The 23,205-nt window shown below is 40.0% G+C and overlaps 1 long non-coding RNA gene across 2 annotated transcripts; it reads left to right on the top strand.

The window, feature by feature from the left end:
• Positions 1 to 16,710: 16,710 nt before the first annotated feature.
• Positions 16,711 to 20,850, top strand: LOC135480507 (uncharacterized). Of its 2 annotated transcripts, XR_010445938.1 has the most exons (4): positions 16,711 to 16,842; positions 19,395 to 19,521; positions 20,153 to 20,272; positions 20,825 to 20,850. It is a non-coding gene; the product is annotated as an uncharacterized LOC135480507 (long non-coding RNA). The 2 variants fall into 2 exon arrangements; XR_010445937.1 differs by lacking the exon at positions 20,825 to 20,850 and having other exon boundaries at positions 20,153 to 20,330.
• Positions 20,851 to 23,205: the final 2,355 nt, after the last annotated feature.

Here is a 23,205-nt window from a genome sequence, read left to right as displayed (position 1 = left end):
GGAAACTCCGGCCTTAAATGTACATGATAAACCTCCTTACGAAACCAGCCGTAGCCCAAGGGAAACCCCGACCTTAAATGTACCTGACAAGCCTCCTTACGAAACCGGCCGTAGCCCAGAGGGAAACTCTGGCCTTAAATGTACTTGATAAACCTCCTTACGAAACCGGCTGTAGCCGAAGGGAAACCCCGAGCTTAAATGTACCTGACAAGCCTCCTTACGAAACCGGCCGTAGCCCAGAGGAAACTCTGGCCTTAAATGTAATTGATAAACCTCCTTACGAAAGGAGGCCGTAGCCCAAGGGAAACCTCGATCTTAAATGTACCTGATAAATCTCCTTACGAAATCGGGTATAGCCCAAGGGAAACCCTACCCTCAAATGTACCTGACAAAACCACCTGATGAAATACAACAGTCTATCCAACCTCTGCATACTGGATTCGAACACAAGAGCAGCGCACAGGCAAAAGTTTTATCAAATGACAATTGATAAAACAATAATTTTAACAATAATGCATAGTTGTCCCAACTATATAACATAACAATGTTATGACGTAATTTGATATTCACGTAACTATATAATTCTTATATACACTTAACTCTTGTCCAAAAATCTAGATGAGGTACAATATATAGTAATGCATAGAAATCTAGAAGAGGTACAATATATAGAAATGCAGAGAAATTTAGATGAGGTACAATATGTAGTAATCTATAGAAATCTAGATGAGGTACAATATATAGCAACGTATAGAAATCCCAAGTGTATATATACGCCTGCGTAAGACTTTTTACTTTTCTGAGGTTTTGCAACGACAATGTCTCAGAAAGCGATAAGTATACATGAATGTGGAAATAGACGTATAAAACCCGTCTTTTTCAACAATAAAGAAGTTGGTGGAAAATCTGAGTCGGGGTTTGTGGCCAATCTAGAAATTCGTGTCATTCGACAAGCTGGTAGCAGTGAGTGGAACACCAATATGGCATCCACAAACGCCACGGAAGAAGGAGCCTACCGGGAAGGCAAAGTAACTCAAGGCAAAGTAAGCTCGGCAATCGTCGGAAGTTAAAAATGGTTTGCTTTTTTTTTTTTTTGGTCATCTCAGCTAGCCGAGTTTAAACACGACGTTTATGTAGCGATAACGTCAACGTCACGTGTGAACTCGGCTATAGCCATCCAGGCTTGATTTATTTTGATTTATTTCATTGGTGTTTTACACGGTGATGAAGAATAATTCACTTGTTGGCAGCCAGCATTATGGTGGAAGGTCACCGGGCAAAGCCCGGTTGATATGGATGACCATCCTCAAGTTGCTGGCAGATCCATGTAGGCTTGCTTACCTCTGCGTTGTTTTTCAGTTTACTTATTGATTCATTTTCTGGTGCTGAGCTTAGCCGTTTCCTTATCTTTCTAGCATGCTATTGTGATATGCACTTCGACATAATCAACTCATCCTAAACTAAACAAGATACGATTCTGAAACTCACAGATTTTGTAGTACGTAGTTTCAAGATGTGTGCTCATCTTCAATTCGTACCCCAGATGATTGTTTCTGGACATTAGCCAGTTTCTTTCCTTTTCGGCAGGTCATTCTGATGACAACAAAGCATTCTGAGTAACTCCATACCAGTTACGTCTAATAAATTGCTGTTAGCTTCACTGGTTCAGTTTAACATATTATTCTGCTTGAGTCTTGGTACTTGAGTGTAGGTGCGGGTGAGGTATGTAAATGGCTACTGTTTAATAGGCATTTACACGAACAAAACGAGGTAAAACAAGATCGCCGTTTTTCACCCTATGCGTGTGGTTGTTTGTCAATTATCACGCTGTCGTCGCTGCTCTTGTCTTTTTTAGACATTTTAATATATACATGTCATATTGGTGGCATTCAATGAGTGTTGGCAGTCCTCAGTCCGTGACGAAGACTGAACTAATACCTCGTTTTTCCCAGCGTCTACGCTTACAAAATGTTATAGAGGTTAGCTTGCTAATAGTGCACAATGGCGCCTATCTCCATTACAATCGCTGGGAGTTCAAGACCACCTCATGCTGGCTTCCTCTTCGACCGTACATGAGAATGTCTTCCAGTAACCTACTGATGGTGGTGGGTTTTTCCCTGTGGGGCTTTTCCCAGTTTCCTCCCTGGCCTCCGTCGTGTAAGTGAAATATTTCTGTGTGATCTGACTACGACGTAAAAAACAGAAATAGAAACTCTTAGAAGGAAGTGAATTACGCTCATAGGATTCTGTGAAAGCCAAATCTTGTCTAAACGACAGCAAGGACAGCTCACATAAAATCTATTTATACACCGGAAATACATTTTGCAATTATCATTTTTCCAGTATTTGGCTCGTATTTACGTTATGCTATCCCGGACACACTGGTTTCCTCCATCCAAACAATAAGTCTGATCCCACGTCGTGATATAAGTGATAAATTCTTGAGCACGGTGTTTAACACCAATCAATCGATCAGTCAGTTCTTGCATTTAGATTAGGTCTGCTCCGGAAACAGAACGGTGTACAGAGGTTTCTGGAACGTAAATCCGAACCAGCCAAGGAAATGGAGCCTAGAAAGCGCTATCCTAAACTGCAGGCTTATCCGCCTTATCGGTAATATACTATCAGCACCAGAAGTACTCTGGGGTACCACAACTACTCCGGTTACCGTGGCTACGAAAATGGATACTAACAATTTCATCATGAATTGATTACCTAACGCGGCATGATGGCGGAAAATCTGAGTCGATCTAGAGATTCGGTCACTTGTGCAACTTATAGCACAAGTGTACCTATTTCCTCATTTATAACATAATTATGCACAGACAATATACACCAAGAGGTGGTCCCAAATATCCACCATACAAAAATTATTTTTCTGTGACTTTCCTTTATAGAAAACAATATGTAACACTATACTAGTATTTAACAAAAAAAAAACTTGGAAGGCTCTTCACATGAACGTAATTTTTTATGTTTTCCTCAACTTTTAATTAAAGAAGTGATTGATTTGGTTAGTTAAAATGATTAGTGACCCTGGTTGGTTTGCCTGATTGGTTAGTCTGTTTGATGGATGAGTCAACTGACTGATTGATTTATTGAGGGAACGGATCAGTGGTTTACATTATGTCTGTCTTCTTGAGATGTATGCATGTATGTATGCTTGGGGTGTAACGTCGTACAATTTTTCTGTCATGCGACGACGAGAAGTCCTCAGGTGTGTGTACATGTACTGTGTCTTCTTGTGGCAGGGCAAGTCCAGGCCGCCAAAGCCCTACCGTCACGGAAAAACTCCAGACATGACACTCGATTCAGTTACATGATATTGACGCCGGGCTAAACAATCATGTTTTCCTGGCCTCTCAGCTCTGAGCGCAAAGCGAGGCAGAAACAAGTACCGTTTTTAAAGTCCTTTACATGACCCGACTCCAGTTTGATTCCGGCGGACGCTCTAACCATGAGGACACCGAAGCAGTCACTTCATGAAATGGCACCGATATGTGTAATACATGTACCTGGATGGATTTGTTTGCGCGTCTTAGTTGGGAACGCGAGATTAACATTGGTCGCCTGATTTTGAATTCCATAGCAACTTTACACGACGGGCTGAAGCTGGGATAAAATATCCCCGAATTTCGCTTAAAGCAGGATTCTTGTGGTGGACTAAGCATTCCCGAGGCCTGGTCGATTTGCACTGTTTTAATGTAATTGTAATACATTGCAATAAAACATCATTGGTCGATTTGCATTGTTTTAATGTAATTGTAATACATTGCAATAAAACATCATTGGTCGATTTGCATTGTTTTAATGTAATTGTAATACATTGCAATAAAACATCATTGGTCGATTTGCATTGTTTTAATGTAATTGTAATACATTGCGATAAAACATCATTGCCAATTTTACCTAATTCTGCTTAAGAATTGTGTGTAATTTGCTAGTATTTATGCATTTATATAAAAAGTAAACACCTTACAAATTAATTACGTGTGACCATTTGTCATGCACTATCACGCTGTCGTCGCTGCATTGGGTTTAATGAACTCTCTGTATATCGTGTTCTTTTATATTTGTTATAACTTATTTCGGGGGTACCCTAACTCAGCCGAGGTATCGGCAGATGAAAACTAAGTAAATACTTCTAAATAAGTAGTAAGTTCTAAATAAGGCTTAGCCTCACCATGCACTTGTGTTTTAGTGCGGAGCTTTTAAATCAGCATTCAGCAATAAAAACGGTTTTATATGCAGCTCAGAATCATGGTGTACGTGCTTTAGGCAATGAAGAATGTATGCTTGTCAAATATTATCGGAAACAAAGTCTGAGCCACAGTTTTTGTGTTTTCTGACATCACTTCCTGTCTCATCACCACGACCCCAGTGACCTCGGCGTTGTTCAAGATTTGTGTATAAATTTTGCTAGTTGTGCCAGTGATGTAAAGTGAACGTGGAGATAGTCCTACGTATATCTCCCCGTCCTGACAGACGGCAAATCTCTGGAAACCTTACCCTGCCTGTGCCCTACGTGTCTCTCTCCGTCCACCCCAGGGAGAGCCCAGGGGAAGCAGGATGCTGGAAGACCATATCCCACGTTCGCCCATAAATAGGATGTATGTTGTCAACAGTGATTAAACTTGATGGCCATATTAGTCAGGATTTACAACGTATGTGTAGTCTGGTGGTATAGGCATTCCTCGATGAGATAAGGGTTCCTTGAGGACGTGAGGCGGCCATATGCCTATCCCAAATCCACATAAGTTGGCCACATTTCGCCAAGTCACCAAATGAGTATATCATAGATCTGCGTCAGTCGACTGATCATAAATGCGTGGAAGTAAGAATATTTTGAATTTTCAGAAATAACATATTTAATTGTAGATGGAAGATAAACATTTATTTATGTAATCTTCTTTGGCTACTCATAAATGCTATGTTAGTTTTAGTGATGTAGACCTGCATATATGAACGTACATTTGTATTCAACACCGACAGAGGCAATTTAGAAACTGGATTATTTTCCCTTCCATGTATTTATTAGATAGATAAATTCCACGTCTCGAAAACGGAATCTGAATACATAACAAATGCATGGAAATAAACTGTCGCCGATCCTCATCGAACACAATAATGTCCCTGACAGCCTCGGGGATATTGGTGACCTATTAAACTCCTCCCACTGATAGAAATACCGCGCACACATAAATTTATCTCGTGCGAGCTCAACTCAAGTCTCAAGCGGTATGCATTAGGCTTAATTACACATTTATACTTTCCTCCGCTCTCTAATTACTTTTTCTCGTTTTCCAGCCTCCCGAGTTAAAACAGAGCCACATTAGTGTAACGTGAGGTAGATTACCCAATGTAAATTATAGCTACAGATGTACATGGGACATTTGATTAACAATATGTATATTCGAATATTTCCACTGAAATATGGTCGAGAGTGTGACTGAATTAAAATAAAGCACCATATTTTGCATATAGGTTCGATTGGACATAAGGAATTATGTTAGAAACGGTGCCTATTTTTGCTAAAAGACCAAGTTTCGTGATTTGCATAAATTCTAACTGAACCCCACGTTACATTCTCCTTTACCGTCTGTTTGGGAGGATTTCTGTAAGGAATTTTTCTTATCACAATGTAACTTTCGTAAGGATGAAGAAATATTTACATATAAATACTGACTGTGCCTCAAATAGATGTATGTCTTCGGAATTTGTGTTTTCTCTCAAAGTACAGAGTGATGCTATAAATCTGAGAGGAAATCGCTTTATTCGAAATTTGGCAAACCAGTGTGGCCACTTGGGCCACAAATCTCATTGCCCCATATGCACGAAAGACATAGCCGAGATGTGTGAGCAGATTGTAACTGCATTGCGGTTGGTACGAAAAAGAAAAGCAATATACAGGGCCACTTTCTGTCCTGATGATGGGAAAACCTGGGCATCTGGGAACATTGATTTGTGAAAATTAGCAAACTGGTTTAACACATTACGATAGGATCGAACTGTGTTCCCCGAAAGGGAGGAGGAGAGGAGATGATCAACTACAGCATGTAATTCGCCTGCGGAATACTGATTGGACTGGGACTCAGCCATGGTGCCACTTGACGAGCAACCTGGAAATCAAAGCGTGATAAATGATCAGCCACAAGAATAGATTTTCCTGGTATATGTTTTGAATGAAACTGAATGTTGTGACGCATTCCTGCCAGGACCAGTCGATGGACTAGAGTCATGATAACAGCGTATTCAAATGATGTTTTGTGTATTATCTCCACAACAGCCGCATTATCTGTCATGAAAAGAACTCTGTGTTTTTTTTAGCTTTAAACCCCAGATCTCTAAAGCTCGAACAATTTTGAAAAGCTCTTTTGCCGTTATGCTCTGAGTAGCCATGTCTTGTTTCCATGAGCCTACGAACCATTGAATTCCAAAAACAAACGCAAACCCTTGCTCCCAGCTGCATCTTTATTGAGCTTTATTGAGTCAGATGATGCCCACTCAGAAAGAGGGAAGCATGCCTTACCATTGAAGTTATTAAGAAATGACAACCAAGCATCAGTATCTGCTTTGGCATTATTGCTTATTCGAATGTGATGATGAGGCTTAGTAAAGGCGACGGTGAGTTTCTGCAGACAACGCAAGAATGATCGTCCTGGAATGATGACTGAGCAGCAGAAATGTAGGTAGCCAAGCAGAGATTGAAGCTCTATTAAGGTCACACCTTTCCGATGCTTAAACTTAAGAAGATTTCGTGCCTTTTTTAGCTTTTTCCTGCGATAAGCGGGTCTCTATCTTTTCAGAATCAATCTCAATTCCATAGACTTGAACTACAGTTTTAGATATTACAGCTTTAGAATTTTTATGGGAATACGTATGCGTTCGCATAAATTGATAAAGTTAAGGGAGTCGGTTGTGCACTTCCTTGAATTCGCTGGGGCTAGAAAAACAAAGTCATCCAACAGGTGCGACATAGCAGTCACATTGAAGTAATGCTGCACGATCCACTGAAGGGAACAACTAAGACTTTCAAATATTTTGCAGGACGATGTCTGTTTTGGAAATGAGGCAATATCTGTCTTGTTGTTGGACTGGAGAAATAACATTCTCTATGAAGTCATACTGCACTTTGGAGAATTCTTTTGGCATGTGTGTATTGACAGATTGATTTTAAGGAAAAGATAAGTCGTGAATTAGACGAAATTTACCAGTTTCCTTCTTTGAAACCACTCCAAGTGGAGAACAAATTAGGTTAGAAATAGGTTTTTCAGAAAAAGGGCCTGTAATCCTGCCTACACGTAATTCTGATGTAATTTTGCTTTCGACATGGTCTGAATGTAATCTAGTTGAGGTATGATTCCTAGCAGGGTGGAGTGAGGGACTGACTTGAACACTTAATCTGAACGTGAACGAAAAGCGGTCAGTTTCAACTGATCAGGGTAGTTTACCAAATAAAAATACAGCACCTCAATGTTAACAGGAGATGGAAGTGGATGGGACAGGTGAGCTGGATTTACAGGTTGATGGATTGTGTTTCCCTTGGCACGTGTAACAAGTATGTTTATGCTGGCAATTTGGTGTGTCACACTTTCCTGCTCTACAGTATTTCCAACAGTTTCCAAGTGGGAACTTTCTAAAGGTTCCTTTACCTGAAGAGGGTCGAAAATTGCCCTTTTTGGCTGAGTTTGCTGAAGGTGCAGGAGAGGCTATTACAGAGCACAACTTCCAGAGTTCATCATGAATTTTGTCCCAGGGCAGCGGCTGTAATACGCGAAATTTCGGAAGTTTTCGTCATAATTCTTTGCAGCAGGAAAACCGAAGTGTTGGCTTAAAAGTGCTGCCATACTTTATGAGGCTGTTGATTTAAAAACAATTGATCTAAAAACTTTGTTTACGAATAGGTGTTGAAAGGTTTATTCAACTTTATATGATACTTTAACAGAAGGTTCGTCATCCGACAGACTGAGGAGATGACTAAAGTTGATGTACTCATTGGCGTGTATCGTGGCTCTTATTGAAGCACTAACATTGAATCCTAAAGGTAATGACAAGGAAAGGAAACCAGTTGCACAAATATCTTTAGGAGTGGATATAGAATTACAACTCGAAGATATCTCACTCAGTATCTCAGCTGGGCCCTGGCTGATGAGTTGATCCACTGCGGGACGGCAAGAGCTGACGGGACGCAAGCATCTTCAACACTTCCGCCGCAATGGCCTTAACAGACGGGCATGCACATGATGTGGTTACGGCCTGGGGGGCTGAACCTGCGGTGGTGGTATGAGGAGGGGTAGGTGGCCAGCAATGAGGGCCTACGCTTGGTCCAGGCCCCTTTGGACCTAGTTGCCACTACTGAGGCAGCACCCCGTTTAGGAGGCATGGCGTAAGATCTGGAAAAAAAACCCAAAAAAACCCCCAAAAAACAAAAAACAGAAGAATACAAGGCAAGAGAGCAGCGTGAAGGTACTATATGTAGGTACAATAAAATAAAATTAGGCAGCAGACCATTATTAAGAGTATAAATGAAATTATATCACTGAGTTACTTTTATACATGTGTTAAATTTTATCTGAATAGCTATTATAGCGTAACAATACACGGCAGGGATAGCCATGTGTGAAATTATATTTTAAAAAGAGTCAACTGCAGAGCGTTCCAGATTATATAATAAGTCATTTCCAAATATGGCTCCTAAAGCAACAAATTTAAAGGCCAGTAAAAAGTGCCACGTACTAATATCTGCTGCTGCATATTGCCATACAAATAACACCCATAGCACATGAACATAATAATATTGTTCTGAAAAGCACGAAAAGGGGCCTACCGTCCCCAAAAGCACAAATGTCTTTCACCCAGTCCACGTCTTGCCTCCCTGATAGAAAATTTTGGAAAGGCTGCAATGAAGCCACGCTGTCTTCTATATGCTAATATCACCATAGAGATAAAGCCTTCCATGTGATGATCACAGGTGATGGTGCACAGAGGTTATCAGAACTCAGTACCCCAAGAAGGGGAGATCACTCCCACAGGAGATGCCAGTTTTCCCATGAGAGCGCCGATCTAGAATTAAACATTATGAAACGATCATTTGTCCCACACATAAAAATCATTATAACCTGCCTATAATTTGTATTTATCATGTAGCTATCAGGTGATGACGTCAGCACTCATTCGCGGACTACTTTGAACTCCGTGACCTTGCTTGCGCCTTCCCTTGGGGAAACCCCTGAACTATATTTGGGAAGTGTAACACTGACAAACATAAAGTATCGCCGGCGGCCCTGTGAATTCTTTCCAAAATCGAGATTGACATTTGATTTGTTTGTGTTGTTGCTGTAAATCACACATTCAGTGACATTTCGACGTAACCTCCACGGTTACGTCAGCACTGAATATGATACCGTGTGAAAATGTGGTGATATTGCTTAAAACTATGGTTATTCGTCAGGCATCATCGAGTAGGAAAATTATGGTTATTTTCGAATTAGTTTCGTTTTAATGTATTCACTTTCCGTGAGTAATTTAACATTTATTATGAACTATTTTTGTTTGTGGGTCTAGTGACGCAATCAGGCACCTCGGTACGTCTGACTGTGTCATGTGTCATGTTATATCTTGTGTCACATGTCATGTATTATTTTGTGTCATGTCCCATGGGATATTTGTGTCGCGCGCCATGGAATAATTTGTGCCATGTGTCATGGGGTATAAATTTCTGTAATATGTCATGGGATATTTTGTGTCATGTTTCAGATGATATTTTGTGCCACGTGCCATGGCACATTTTGTGGTATTTTGTTCCTTCTCCTCGCAGAAGAGTTATATTGTAGCCTGGTACATGCCTAAAATGAACTCATGAAGGTGTGCAGAAGTGTCTGGGATAAAAAAAAATAGAGTTTGAAAACTTCAAATAAGGATGCGAGCTTATCTGCAGGACTTTTGTTTGTGGTACATGATCAAATACAATGTAGGCCTACTACCAGTGACTGTTGTGGATTTAAGACGGTGCTGTTATTGACATTACTCACTTTTAACAGCTTGAGATAGAAAGTATGTGTCTGTACTAGTTACGTCATTGTTTTATGAGCACATAAACAGCGTAAACTGTGACGTACAGCTCGTAAGAAATGTAACACTTGTTTACCAGATTTACTCGCAAGCGGAAGGGTGTGTCTGCAAATTGCAGTTTTAGTCACTTACATATATATTGGAGTGAAACTCAAAGATACTGAGTGAAACTTGAACTGAGCTTACAAAACAACTGGAAGGCCAGAGGAAGGGGTAAAGGAGGAAATGCAAAACGAAAACGATTCAAAGTAGGTCTGCTGAGCACATAGGAGGTGAGGCTGAAAATATCTCGGCCTGAGATTCCGTAGCCTACCATGAGTCTTCCTGTCTGCTTGTTATGTAGGTTACAGTGTGATAGTGTTTGCACATACACCTTTGTGTAACGTTACGTGAACAAACTGTATGTAGCGGGTTTGTGTATTTATTACTGTGAAATGCACGTTAAGGTAAAAGTTTAAGTCTTGTACCGTCGTGTGGGAAGCAATTTGAAAGTGATACGGCCATCGGTCGGCTATCCCAGCTCAAAAAGCGAAAGCCCTGGGCTGCTTAGGCCCCGGAAGCTTTGCGATGCTAGATGACTTGATATGCCCTGAATATATTGAGTTATTTATACATGCATCTCCTTCAGGTTAGTTCCGTGCTGAACGTGCTGCCAAATATCGTCTTGTAGATATGTGGAGCATCAAAGACCCGTGAACAGGCGTGAGTTGACAATCGACCATAATGTCTGCTGTACTCCTGGTTGAGGTATGTTCTGCATGTAAATTTGGAAGCACCAATGATGCAGTCGTAAAGATCACCAAGCAGTGATATGTTGTACAGCTGTATTTATCACATGGAAATGAAATGCTTAAAAAAAAAGAGAAGACAAAACAAATCCATATTCCCTAGCCAAATCAAACATAATTTTCTCTAATTACCAAGAATATTTCGAATTATTGCCTTTCAGAAAATATCAGGCTTGTGCTTCAGTAGTTATAGTGTTGAAATAATTGTAAATTTTGAAAAAAAACATACTTAGGCTATCCGCTCTAAAAAGTTTACAAAGTATATTACTGATGTTGAACGGTAACACTTGCACAGAGAAAGTTGTTATGTTGTTGATGTTAATTATTTCGGCTATTCGAAAGCTATAGCAAAAATTCGATTCGATTTGCTCTGATTGATTTAGTGGCAAAATCTCAGGTAAAGTCTTATTTTAATATTAATAATATTATTAATGAAGCTTATTCTTCAAATAGCTGAATATCTTGTCAGTGAAAATTTATTCAAATTGCAAAGATTCGTTACAATCTGGTCGTCAGTGTCATTTTCATCGGATTCTATTCGCTAGAACACGGGAGATGCGGGTTCAATCCCAGGTTTGGACAATGAATTTGTGAATCAAGCTAGCTGAAGATTCCTTACGTAAGGCTTGGGTTCACTGCTTATCTATTCACTGGCCTATACAGCTCGAACCCATCCACATATTTGGTATGCACTGATTCCCCAAGTCAACCAAAGTGTCGACACGTTGGCGCCAGCATTGGTAAACCAACTGTTTTAACTGTAATTCAGCTGTTTAAACTTTTAAATCGAGCACATCGATTTTGTTCCATTCAACATACTCCGTGCAACACATAGCGGGCCTTGTATCGATTCGGTCGATTTAAAAGTTTAACTGGCCGTGTTTCTGTTTAAAGATGACTTAGGCTACTGAGACTGATGTATCTACTCTTTGGTGGATTTAAGCAGTCACTGTATACCGAATATTTGAACGGGTTCGACATGTAAAGAGAAATTTTCCACGTGAAATAAATAGGCATGCAGTGAAAGTGAGCACTACGTAATCAGTCCTCATGGACAAGCCTCCTCCTCACATCACATAGGGCCTTTTGGGGATTGTCACAATAAGCCGACAACGACACTCAAACGACCGTCTGACACCGTTATGGTATCAACAAATATTATAGATCAAGAGCTTTCACAAAAATGCAGTTTTGGGTAAAAATAAACTCCCTTTACACGTATATACCAAAATATTCCACTTTACAATTTGAATATTTAACTGCACTGTTCTCGGTGGTCAAATCTTTTAGTTCTTCGTGTTCCGTCTCATTCTCGTTACTCGCTGTGAATTCAAGCACAGTTCATGCTGGCTTCCTCTCCGGTCGTATGTGGGAAGGTTTTGCAGCAACATGGGGATGGTCGTGGGATTGGCCCGGGCTGTTTCCCCCGGGACAGATTCCGGGGGAAACCCACAACTATCCACAGATTGCAGGAAGACCGTCCCACCTGCGGCCAGAGAGGAAGCCCGCATGAACTGGACTTGAACTCATTTTTGTATATGTATCTTCTGTGTTGCAGTTCCTGGTCTTCTTGAGGCCATTTATACCAGATCGCCAGGAATATAATGAACTCATTAAATATCTAGAAGAAATATTCCACAGCTGTGATGAGAGTTATAAAAAGTCATCAGACTTTAAACAGCTAATCCAGTCTACGAGGTCAGCTATCGGCAATGGCAAGAAGAATATACATTGTTACATCGCGCACCTTGTATCCGAGTTACAGGCCCATGTAAAAACATTCCGTCGAGAGAGACGACAGAAGTAAGTCTAAGAAGAGACATGGCGACAGAAACTCTGGTGCAGACTCAAGTGAAATACCAAAGGAACAGGTGAATCGCAACAAGGATGGATCGGATGTTCGGATAAATTTACCTGATGATGGCATTATCAGTGAGAATAACGCTGGGAAAGAGGCTGACAGTGCTATTGTTGCGGCAGATGACGGTAAAGGGCATTCTTCACCACAAGCTGCAGATTTAAGTAATTTAACGTTGGCCCTTAGACTTGTAGATCTTCAGCCCGTGAAGGTAGATTCGGTGTCAGCCGTCAAATGCGCAGATGTCCATCCGGAACCGACATCAACGTCTTATAAGGAAAGTACAGATAATCCATCATGTAGTAAAGAACAGGATTTTATGTCAGTCGTTGATGGTCAAAATTCAGCAGTCAGCGAGAACGGTGATAGTCAACGGGAAATTCTGCTGTCAGTAAGTGCACTAAGTATTTATCATATTGTACGAGTTTGAAATCACTTATTCTTAGGGACCCTCCTTGGCCATGTTGACTAAACATTGTTCTTGTCGCTATTGAATTCGTATTGCAGTCCTTAAAATGTGTTCTTTGATCGTAACCTGACCAATCCGCTCCTACTTTCAAGTTTTTATCGGTATATTAATAGAAGTATTTTTTTCTCACAGTGTGTTCAAAAAAGGGCAAGTAGCAGGGTGCAGACAGCTGTCTATAGCTATCCCTTTAGCCTTCTACTTTGGATATTCTCACCGTTAAAACCAATAGTAACTGTGAAAGAATCAGTTTCAATTCCGCTGCCTACTTTTGAGCTCTGGTCTCCTCCTCTAATTCAAAATGAAAACCCTTTTTCTCATGTGAATTTCTTTCAAGGGAAAGACAACGTATAACATAACCTGATTTCGCCTCGAATTCGGGAGGCCAAGGCCAATTCCGGGTCGGATTGTACCAAAGACTGTAAAAATGATACTTGTTGCTGCCTCGCTTGGCCCACAACGCGGAGGGGTGAGACCAAGGAAACAGAACTGGATGCCCGGTGTCACTATAATTTGACTGGGTAGGGTGTCATGTCTGGTGTCTTCAGCATGATACTTCATTGGCGGCAGCAGTTTGACTGCATGGACTCACCCTGTCACAAGAAGACAAGGTGTATGTACACACATCTAATAACCCCTCATATGACTGGAAAAAAAAGTTCAGTACCACGTTAAACCATACATACATACATACATAACCTGAGGGGTTTAAGAAGATAGGTGAAAACAAATATAAACAGTCAATTTTTTCACAGGCATTTTCTTTCTGATGATCTTGGTAACTTTACAAATCAATTTCTAGAAAAAAATTTTTTACAAGGTCATGGGAGACGTCATGTTCGACCAATCGGAAAAACCATGCCGTGTCTGTCATTCATATCCCACCCATTGATGGTTAAAATAAAAAACGGTTCCGCTGAGCAGAGCTGAAACAGACACGTCCTGTGGTTGTAGAAATAACTAGTGCCTGATTGGATATAATTAACATCACGGCGGTGCTGTCGATGGTCTCATTGTGCGTGATTTTGCTTACTTTGAACTGCGATATCGCGGTGGTGCAACATCAGAAAGTGAAAGGTTATGCTTTTTAAACACCCATTGAGATACTTTATTAATACATAAATTCCTACGGACAGACCCCTTTTTTGTGATAAGGTATATGGGCAAAGCCACCAAACATTAATAAGGGTGGTCAAATCAGGCTCTCAGCAGTTCGGTTAGATATTTGAGTCAACAGAGATGTCAAGTACTTTGTGAATAGTTCTGATTTACTGCGGGGTTTTTTTAAGTTTAAATTCATGAGTACATTAAACACAAATAAATAGGCCTTCATAAATCACAAATTCTAAATTAAGGATATTTTTCTGAGGGGACAAAGGACGAGGAACCCCTCCCCCGCCTAAAGTATCTGTTGAAGGAGAAATATCTTCTTTTCCGTATGCTTTATTATTTTTTCAGCCAGCAATAGTTCCGGTTTCCTCATTATGTATAAAGACTACAACATGGAGAGTAAAACAGAGCAGCGACGACAGTGTGATTGATGTACAGCATAGAGAGTAAAACCAGAGCAGCAACGACAATGGGGCAACTGACAAATGGTTACACGTAACGGCCTTTTGTCAATTTGCCTGTTTGTGTTTTACTCCAACTGTTCATATAAACGCTCCCCTAGCACCGTGGCTTCGGCAGAATTAGATAAGAAATATTCTTGGGCACCACATTAAATACCAACTGAAAAGGTCTGCTGTTTGCAGAATTGCATTTTTCATTAAATCATCAGTGTTTTTTTTTTTTTTTTTGCTTTTTTTTGTTTTTAGGTTTTGGTTAAATATAATATTATTGCAGTAGATCTCACCAAAATGTATTGTAGGCTAATTAGTTTTTACTCCGAGTATCCGAGTACAATGATAGATTTATGGGTTTAGTTACAGAATAGATTTTATTTATTTATTTAATTTGTGTTTTATGCTCTACTCAAGAATATTTCACTTATACGACGGAGATCAGCCTTATGGTGGAGGAAACCGGGCAAAGCCCAGAAGAAACCCACGACCATCCGCAGCCTGCAGACAGACCTTCCCACTTGCGCTGAATAGATTTCACAAAAATATATTTTAGGGCAATCAATATTTATTCTGATTATCCGAGTACAATATAGATTTGCCGTTCTATGGGTTTAGTTACAGAATAGATTTCACAAAAAATGTATAGTAGCTTAATCAAATTTTATTCTGAGTACCCGAGTACAATTTTAGATTAGCTGTTTAGTTACACATAACGTTACATCAATACATTTCACGAAAATGCGTTTTATTGTTCAAAATTAATTTCCATCACATCATTATACCGTTTCAAGTCCACCATAGAATCTAAATATTTAAGATGCATTGCACGTCCTCAATTCCCATCGATGACCATTTGCTTCATTTGACATGCATATATCCTTGATTCATATATACGTGTCTGTCCTGTTTTACAGTTCCTGGTCTTCCTGAAGCCTTTAATAACAGATCACCAAGAAGTAGATGATTTCTGTAAATATGCTGAAAAACTATTCAACAAGTGTGATGAAAGTTTTAGAGAATCATCAGACTTTAAAAAGCTAGTCAGTCTACGAGGTCCGCTATCAGCAATGACAAGCAGAGGGTGTACGTCCATATTATGGACTTTGTGCAAGAGTTAAAGGCCATGGCAAATACTCCGCCGAGATAAACGGTAAAAATAAGATGAATGTCAAACATAAACGTAGAAAGAGGGATCGTGGAAAAAGCTCTGGTTCAGACTCAGGGGAGTTATCGAAGAAAAAGGCGAACCGTGGCAAGGGAGTATTGGATGTACCGGTAGATGCACCAGACTATGAGCTAGTCTCTAAAAATAACGGTGAATCCCCCCACACGCACAGGCACATGTTCTCCTTCTGCAGCCCTGCTAAAAAATCCAACTGGACAGCGATGCGGCAGAGTCTGACAAGGTCTGGATCGTCTTAAAACGTAACACAACTCCAGGGACTGGATCAAGTTCTGAAGTCACCAAAAGAGCTAATGCCACAGACGGTCAACTTCCTGTTCAGAAAGATGTGGACAGTCCTTTGGCACCGTGGACGATGGCAGTGAGTGCCATTCTTCACCATTTACTGCTGGTTCAAGTACTTCGAAGTTGATCCCTAGACGTGTAAATCTTCAGCCCGCGAAGGTAGAATCGGTGTCTACCCCAATCTCGATCTTTAAATGTGTAGACCCTCCCTCGGAGCTGGCTTCCACACCTAACAGGGCGACAGAAAATACACCATTTATCCAGAAAGAAAAGAATTTTGCTTCAGTTGTTAATGATAAAAAGGAATATAGAAATTCCTCGTCAAAGCCAGCTTCAACATCTAAGGAGAAAGTGAAAGTGAAACCATCTTACAGCAAAGATCAGACATACTGGTTAATGGTGCAAATGCCTCGCCAAGTCCACGGTCAACATCTAAACAGAAAGCGAAAATTAAACCCTCTTGCAGCAAAGTTCAGAATGGTGTTCAGGATGCAAATACTTCGTCTAATCCGGGTCAGCATCTAAAAAGGAAGCGAAAATAAAACCATCTTGCAGCGAAAACCAGGATGATAAAAAAAACAGATGTCAGTGAGAAACATATCAGACAACAGGAGATTTATCTGGCAGTAAGGTCTCATTTTCATTTTGGATAAGTAGAGAAAACCAGTTAACACCTTGTTTTTGCAGCTGATCGACGCTTGAACTCTGCAATGGTAATAATGGGGTTTGAATCCAACTCGTGACTTCTGTTGTTTTCGGGTAAAATCTAGTCTAGCCTAAGTTGTGTTGAAAGCCTTTGACCTAGAGATCTTTGAGCCAAACAGTTTTGGGACACTGACTATGCACGTGTACATCAGAGGATGTACATAAGTTGACAAGGAATAAACAACCCTGTTTGGAATGTCCTTACAACATGCATGACGTGTAGGAGTACTGCCCTCAGTGCTGATGTCCAGAACTTGGATTAAATCTTTGTCAGCCAGAGTGGAAACTACATACAATTTTGCTTTGATAGATTTATTTATTTATTTATTTGATTGGTGTTTTTACGCCGTACTCGATATTCCACTTATATGACGACGGCCAGTATTATAAACCCACGACCATCCGCAGGTTGCTGACAGACCTTCCCACGTAGGAGAGGAAGCCAGCATGAGCTGGACTTGAACTCACAGGTACCGCATTGGTGAGAGGCCCATGCTTTGGTAGAAGTGAGAAGACTAAGCAACCGGTGCCCGCTTGGCGGTTTTAGTTGGCGAAAGCCGCATGAGAAAATTGTTCTGTGTTTTTTTAACTGTTCTTTTTGGATGCTTTTGCTGGCAAGATTACACATATTTAATTAGGTCGTTATGCGAGCTGAAAACATCATACAACAATAGTATGGTCAGAAATGGTCACACGTCAGTTAAGCTTTTTATCCTAACTGTTCAGGCAAATCCTTAAATAGTAGCGAATTCCAGGCCCTCTAGCACCAAAGCTTAAGCAGAACTACGTAGAAAAAAAATGCAGTGATCTAATTGTAATTTACATCTGTTACACTAACTGGTCTAGAATTACTCAAATGCTGTGTTGTCATCGCATTTCATATATACCATAACATTAACAGTGTAAATTGTAGGTCCATTATTTCTTAAATATGATGTCAGTCCTTCGTAGTAATACACGTCAGATATTCGGGTCATCTTTTCGGGTCCACGCTTGGAGATATATATGAAATCCTGAAATGTGGCCTGTTTTACAGGAATTGAGGAATATAATAGAAAGGTTAAAAAAGCAGGAGATGTCGTTAGATGAGCTGGATGATGAGAACTCGTGTTACATGTGCGAGGACAAACTGGAGAGGAAGTTCGTCAAAGTCTGGGAAAAGTTATGTGAGCTTAAGGGGAGGCGGAAAACCACAGGTCGACCCGTCGAGAAGCGGTTGAGATTTGAGGGTAAGCGAGAAAGCTTTGATTGTGCTCGCCAGGGTTTTAGCCCAGGCGAGATTTTGTACTTTTTTGTACTTGCCACCAATCAGAAGATAAGCATTTATATGCAGGTATACTTTCACTCTCACATCCACTCGTATTTTTGTTCATTTGTTTGTTCTTTGAATACCTAGTACATATATCTACCACCCCATTTGCCTTTGGAACTCATGGTCCATCCCCGATATTTTAACAATATATATTCTTCCATTCTAAAGTATTCATGCATTTTGTTCCGTAGATTTCAGTATGTAACGGTCTTTTTAGTTATTTTTTTGTCTTGCACTGCATATATCGGATATGATCATCACTATAGTTTGAGCTCCCAAACAAGTAATGATGCTTGGCAAATCTTTAATGCACCCAGGAATTGTTTTGTGTCGTTTTCCAACACAAGCGGCCGAGGACCAACATGCCGAGACCCAATACGTCAGACCGACAAACCATAACAAGGCTGATATATTAACAAGAAAACATACTCGGAAATATATCGGGGCCTCCGTGGCTTAGTTGGTTAGCGCGATAGCTCAGCGTAACGACCCAGACGCCTCTCACTAATGCGGTCGCTGTGAGTTCAAGTCCACCTCATGCTGGCTTCCTCTCCAGCTGTGCGTGGGAAGGTCTCCTAGGAACCTGCGGATGGTCGTGCGTTCCCCCGGTATTTATCCAGTTTCTTCCCACTGTAATGCTGGCCGCCGTCGTAAAGTGAAATATTCTTGAGTACGGCAAATACACCAAATAAATAAATAAATAAATCGGAAATATATCACACGGTTCTGTCTTACTAAAACACCACTGCAACCAACCAAAGATGTCATTTGCCTAAACTCATAAAAAATCTGTGGAATAAATTAGCTGATTTACCCATATGATTATTGTTTAAAAGCCAATGCTGATCTCTAAGAAGAATGGATTTACCATGCATTCTCATCAGATCTCCAAGGATGACCATATCACAGTCTTAGGAGTGAAAACTTCTTCAACGCGGTGGGAAACGGTAAACAAATAAAAACAATAAATCCAAGAATCTTCACATCTGGCCGATCTCACTAGGAATCACGTCCTTTGGACCATCAACATTTCATTTCCCTGGTTTAGACTTTTTAGCTCCCCTGCTTTTTGTGTCGCCTTGTAGGTACCAGATTTACAAAAAATTTCGTTGGTACGTTGTTGTTTTAGCCTTACAACCTGGTCTTTGTGTCGTCTTGTAGGTACCAGATTCCCGGAGATAAACAAGAAAATCAGACGACTTATTAACAAGAAAAACATCTTTCCTGAGCTGCATGACATCACAGATATCATCATGAAAGTTAACAAGACTGAAAATCTCTGTTTGTCGTAAGTTTGCGTATATATATATATATATATATATATATATATATATTTTTTTTTTTTTTTTTTTTGTTTAAATATTAACTTAAGTTTTTGATTCCTCAGGGAGGGCCATATAGTAAGGCAACAGCCTGCAAAATGTTCCTGGCTTCCGATTCTTCTCACTATAATGCTGGGGCGCCGTCGTAGAAAGGAAATATCTCGAGTACGACGTAAAAACACCAAACAAACAAACCGCAAGAGGTTTGTCAGGTGATTAGGTTCTTTAGGAAAGCGATTTCTTCCAGCTTAATAGACGAAGAAGAAAAAAATGTGATACACAGTGTATACCTTGCGGCACGGTCGATTTTCTCAATGTACAACGATTTTGCCTACTATTCAACGGCGATGTCTCGGTTATGCAACATCACATAAATAAATATACAGCTATACATAAATATGCAACGAGTCAACTATTCTTGAATATGGTATAGAACACCAATAAAGCAAATAAGTACATAAGTAAATAAATAAATAAATAAATATTTGTCAGGGGAGTGTAAAAACCTCGATCAAATAAATATAACTGAATACAGGTAAGTGTGACTTATTTCTTTCATGAATTATTCAAATGTTATTTTTTGTTTAACTTTTCTAGTTCGGAGAGGGTGAAGGATATTTCAAACTCCACCTTTCAGGACGTGGGATATCTTCTCAAGGAACGACGCCGGCAGGATTTTTTGATCACCTTCAACTGCCGATTGCCTGATTGTGTGAAGTTAGCGTCTCAGCTCATAATAACTTCTCAATCCTTTCCTCCCACCATAATTCTGGCCACCATGACCTATCGTATAAATGGAAATATTCTTGAGTACGACTTAAAGAGACCAATCGAATAAATAAATAAATCACGTTGATTTCTGCCTAAAACAGTTTTAGGGGTTAGGTGTGTGTACATATACTATGCTCTTGTGGCACGGCGATGCCAAGCCTCTACTGATCTATCATGCCAAATACAACAGATATGACACCCCCACCAGTCACATTATACTGACACCGGACCAACCAATCCTGATTCCTTCAAACCTTTTTTCACCCACAAGGGTGGTTATATACGTGAAATATTCTTGAGTACGGCGTAAAGCTACAATAAAATAAATGAATTCTGCTCTCAGTGCATCCTGTCAGCTGGTAACGAATAAGACTGTGCGAGGCAATCCAACGCTTGCATGTTCACTGGGGTTTGTCAGGTTCTTGTTCTCTGTACTCTGGTTTCCTCATTTAATCAATGATATAGATAAAAAAATGACCTGAGTTGGCAATGTTTCAGCTTATATGATGACCCAGCATTGACAGACCTGAACTAGAGGCCAAACTGGAGAGAAATCGGTTAGAGGGCGATAAGAAGCTGAATGAGGTGGGTTCGAAATTACCCACAATATAAACCACTACAGAAATTGGGCAGTTTCGAGTTCGAACTTTTTTGTTGACAAAGTTAAAAACAGTCCTTCTGTATCATGTGACTTGTGAAAAATGTTAGGCAACCTGTGTGACATTAATTACCGATCACCTGCCTTATTGTCTTCCAGAGGCACAATGACACCACCTTTCCCTACGGATCGCCTCAAGCTCACAAATGTTCATTTTCTCAATTTTCTCCATTGTTTGTCTACTCTGAATTACTCCTTGTGAAACTTTCTTTAGATTCCATATTATGGTAATATAATTTAAAATAGTAAACAACTTTTGACATTCTTTTAAACGTTTTTGATAAAAAGGTTCGAGCTCGAGACTCCCGTACTGGTCACACGAAATACGGCTTGTTAGTGTACCTCAGTTGGAGTTTTATTTTAAGTGATCAAATATATGCTTAAAAAGTAGCAATATGGTAACCTCTTAGTACAATGGCTTAAGACCCTCTGTCTTCAACAAACTCCTGTTAACTAAGTTTCGTCACATTCAATTAATATAAATTAACGCAGCTGGCCAAGGAATCACGAAGCGACCTTAAGCTTGAGTCAAAATTTTAATCATTAAACTTGTTATGTTCATTACCGGTTGTTTAACTGAAATTTGTTTTACAATAACTTACCCAGAATTTACGATGTTAAGAAATACTTTGACATTGTTACTTAAGAAATAACAATTTTAAAGTGATTTGAAAGTTTGACTTAAGTCGAAGATGGCTTCGCTATCCCAGGACCTGACTATGATCGGCTGAATGAAACGTGCTTGAATATGACCTAAAACACCTTTAAATCAATCAGTAATACATATATGCTGACGTTTTAATAGGTGTTCCTTAAATACGTGCGAGAACAGGAGTCTGAGGAACTGGCTAAACAGTCAGGAAAAGAGAAACGCGAGATGTCCTGCTCACCGACCAATGAGGAGAAAGAAGAAGTGTGTGTATCGAAACTTTATGAAGGTACCGGATCGATAGAGTTTATGTAAAACATTATTGCATATCAATTATAGCATCGTATTAATTTGAGCAGATGTATAACATGATGCCGTGCGTCTGACTGGTTCATCGCAGTCTCTCAAACCGTATCTCGCTATTTGCTGTAAAATGAACATCGCAGTTAGTTAGAAATATTTAGAATAATAACAACAAATAAGGCCTCAAAATTTTATCAGTGCATTCTCATAAAGCAAACGGTTCTAAGTCCGGAGACCCGAAATCACACCCGGGTCCAGCTAAAAATGGTATTTGATGCTGCCTCGCTTGGCGCACTGCACTGAGAGATTAGAGCAAAACAGGACTGGTGTCTGGCATGATGCTTCAATGGCGGCAACACTTTGGTTGCATGGACTCTCCCTTCCACAAGAAGACACAGTATATGCACACAACTCCAAGCATTCATTCATGAAGTAAATGTTCTCATTTGGCGACTTTAGCAAAACTTTGCAAATAGGGTTTCGTAATAACACCATATTATAACGTTATGAGTAAATGGGCAAAATGATTTTCAAGGTTAACATATTGGGGTGTCGTGCGTAATGAACAATATTGGAGTTAAGTAGCCTTCCCCCAACATGACTTCTAGACAGTACCGTCTGTGTTCACAAGGATGAGAATATTTGCTTACTATTTATAGACAAAGCAGTTCAATCTGGATTTTTATTTTTTAGATTATATCCTCCCTGAAATTATAATTCTTTTCCGGCAGGTTTAATCACGCTATCACTGTTTCATAATTGTGTCCACAGAGACAACAACAACAACAACAAAAACTGCATGGATTTCCCCCGTGTAACAAAGTACACAGGGGCTAAGAATGTGAAATCAAGATTCTTTGGTCGACACTTTAGTATTGAAATATGAATTACATTTAACAATTGTTCTTTTCCACTTCCAGTGTTGAGTGAAACAGTTGATGACCAAAGGGGAGATAATTCGACTGAAATGGATGTAGGAGGAAACGACGGGATGATGGATGTAATCGAACTGTCCACAGACGAAGACAAGGACGTTGACGATGCTCAGTCAGATGAGGACAGGGAAAACGACAAAGACACTCAACTGCCGAGAAATTTCGCGGCGTCCTACAATCGAAAGAAGAATGCAGAAAATCATGACAGTCAAGTGTAGTCTGTTGATGTGATGTTAAATATTGTTGTGACGTCATTAATTATTATGCATAGTGCCATAGGTACTAGCACAAGCGCAATGGAAAGAGCGAGCAGAAATATGGATATTAAGTATAT

The sequence above is a fragment of the Liolophura sinensis genome, chromosome 13 (assembly GCF_032854445.1).
Source record: "Liolophura sinensis isolate JHLJ2023 chromosome 13, CUHK_Ljap_v2, whole genome shotgun sequence".
In the NCBI taxonomy this organism is placed as follows: domain Eukaryota; kingdom Metazoa; phylum Mollusca; class Polyplacophora; order Chitonida; family Chitonidae; genus Liolophura; species Liolophura sinensis.
Note: the sequence above shows the minus strand (reverse complement) of the source record. Positions and strands in the feature narration are given on the sequence as shown.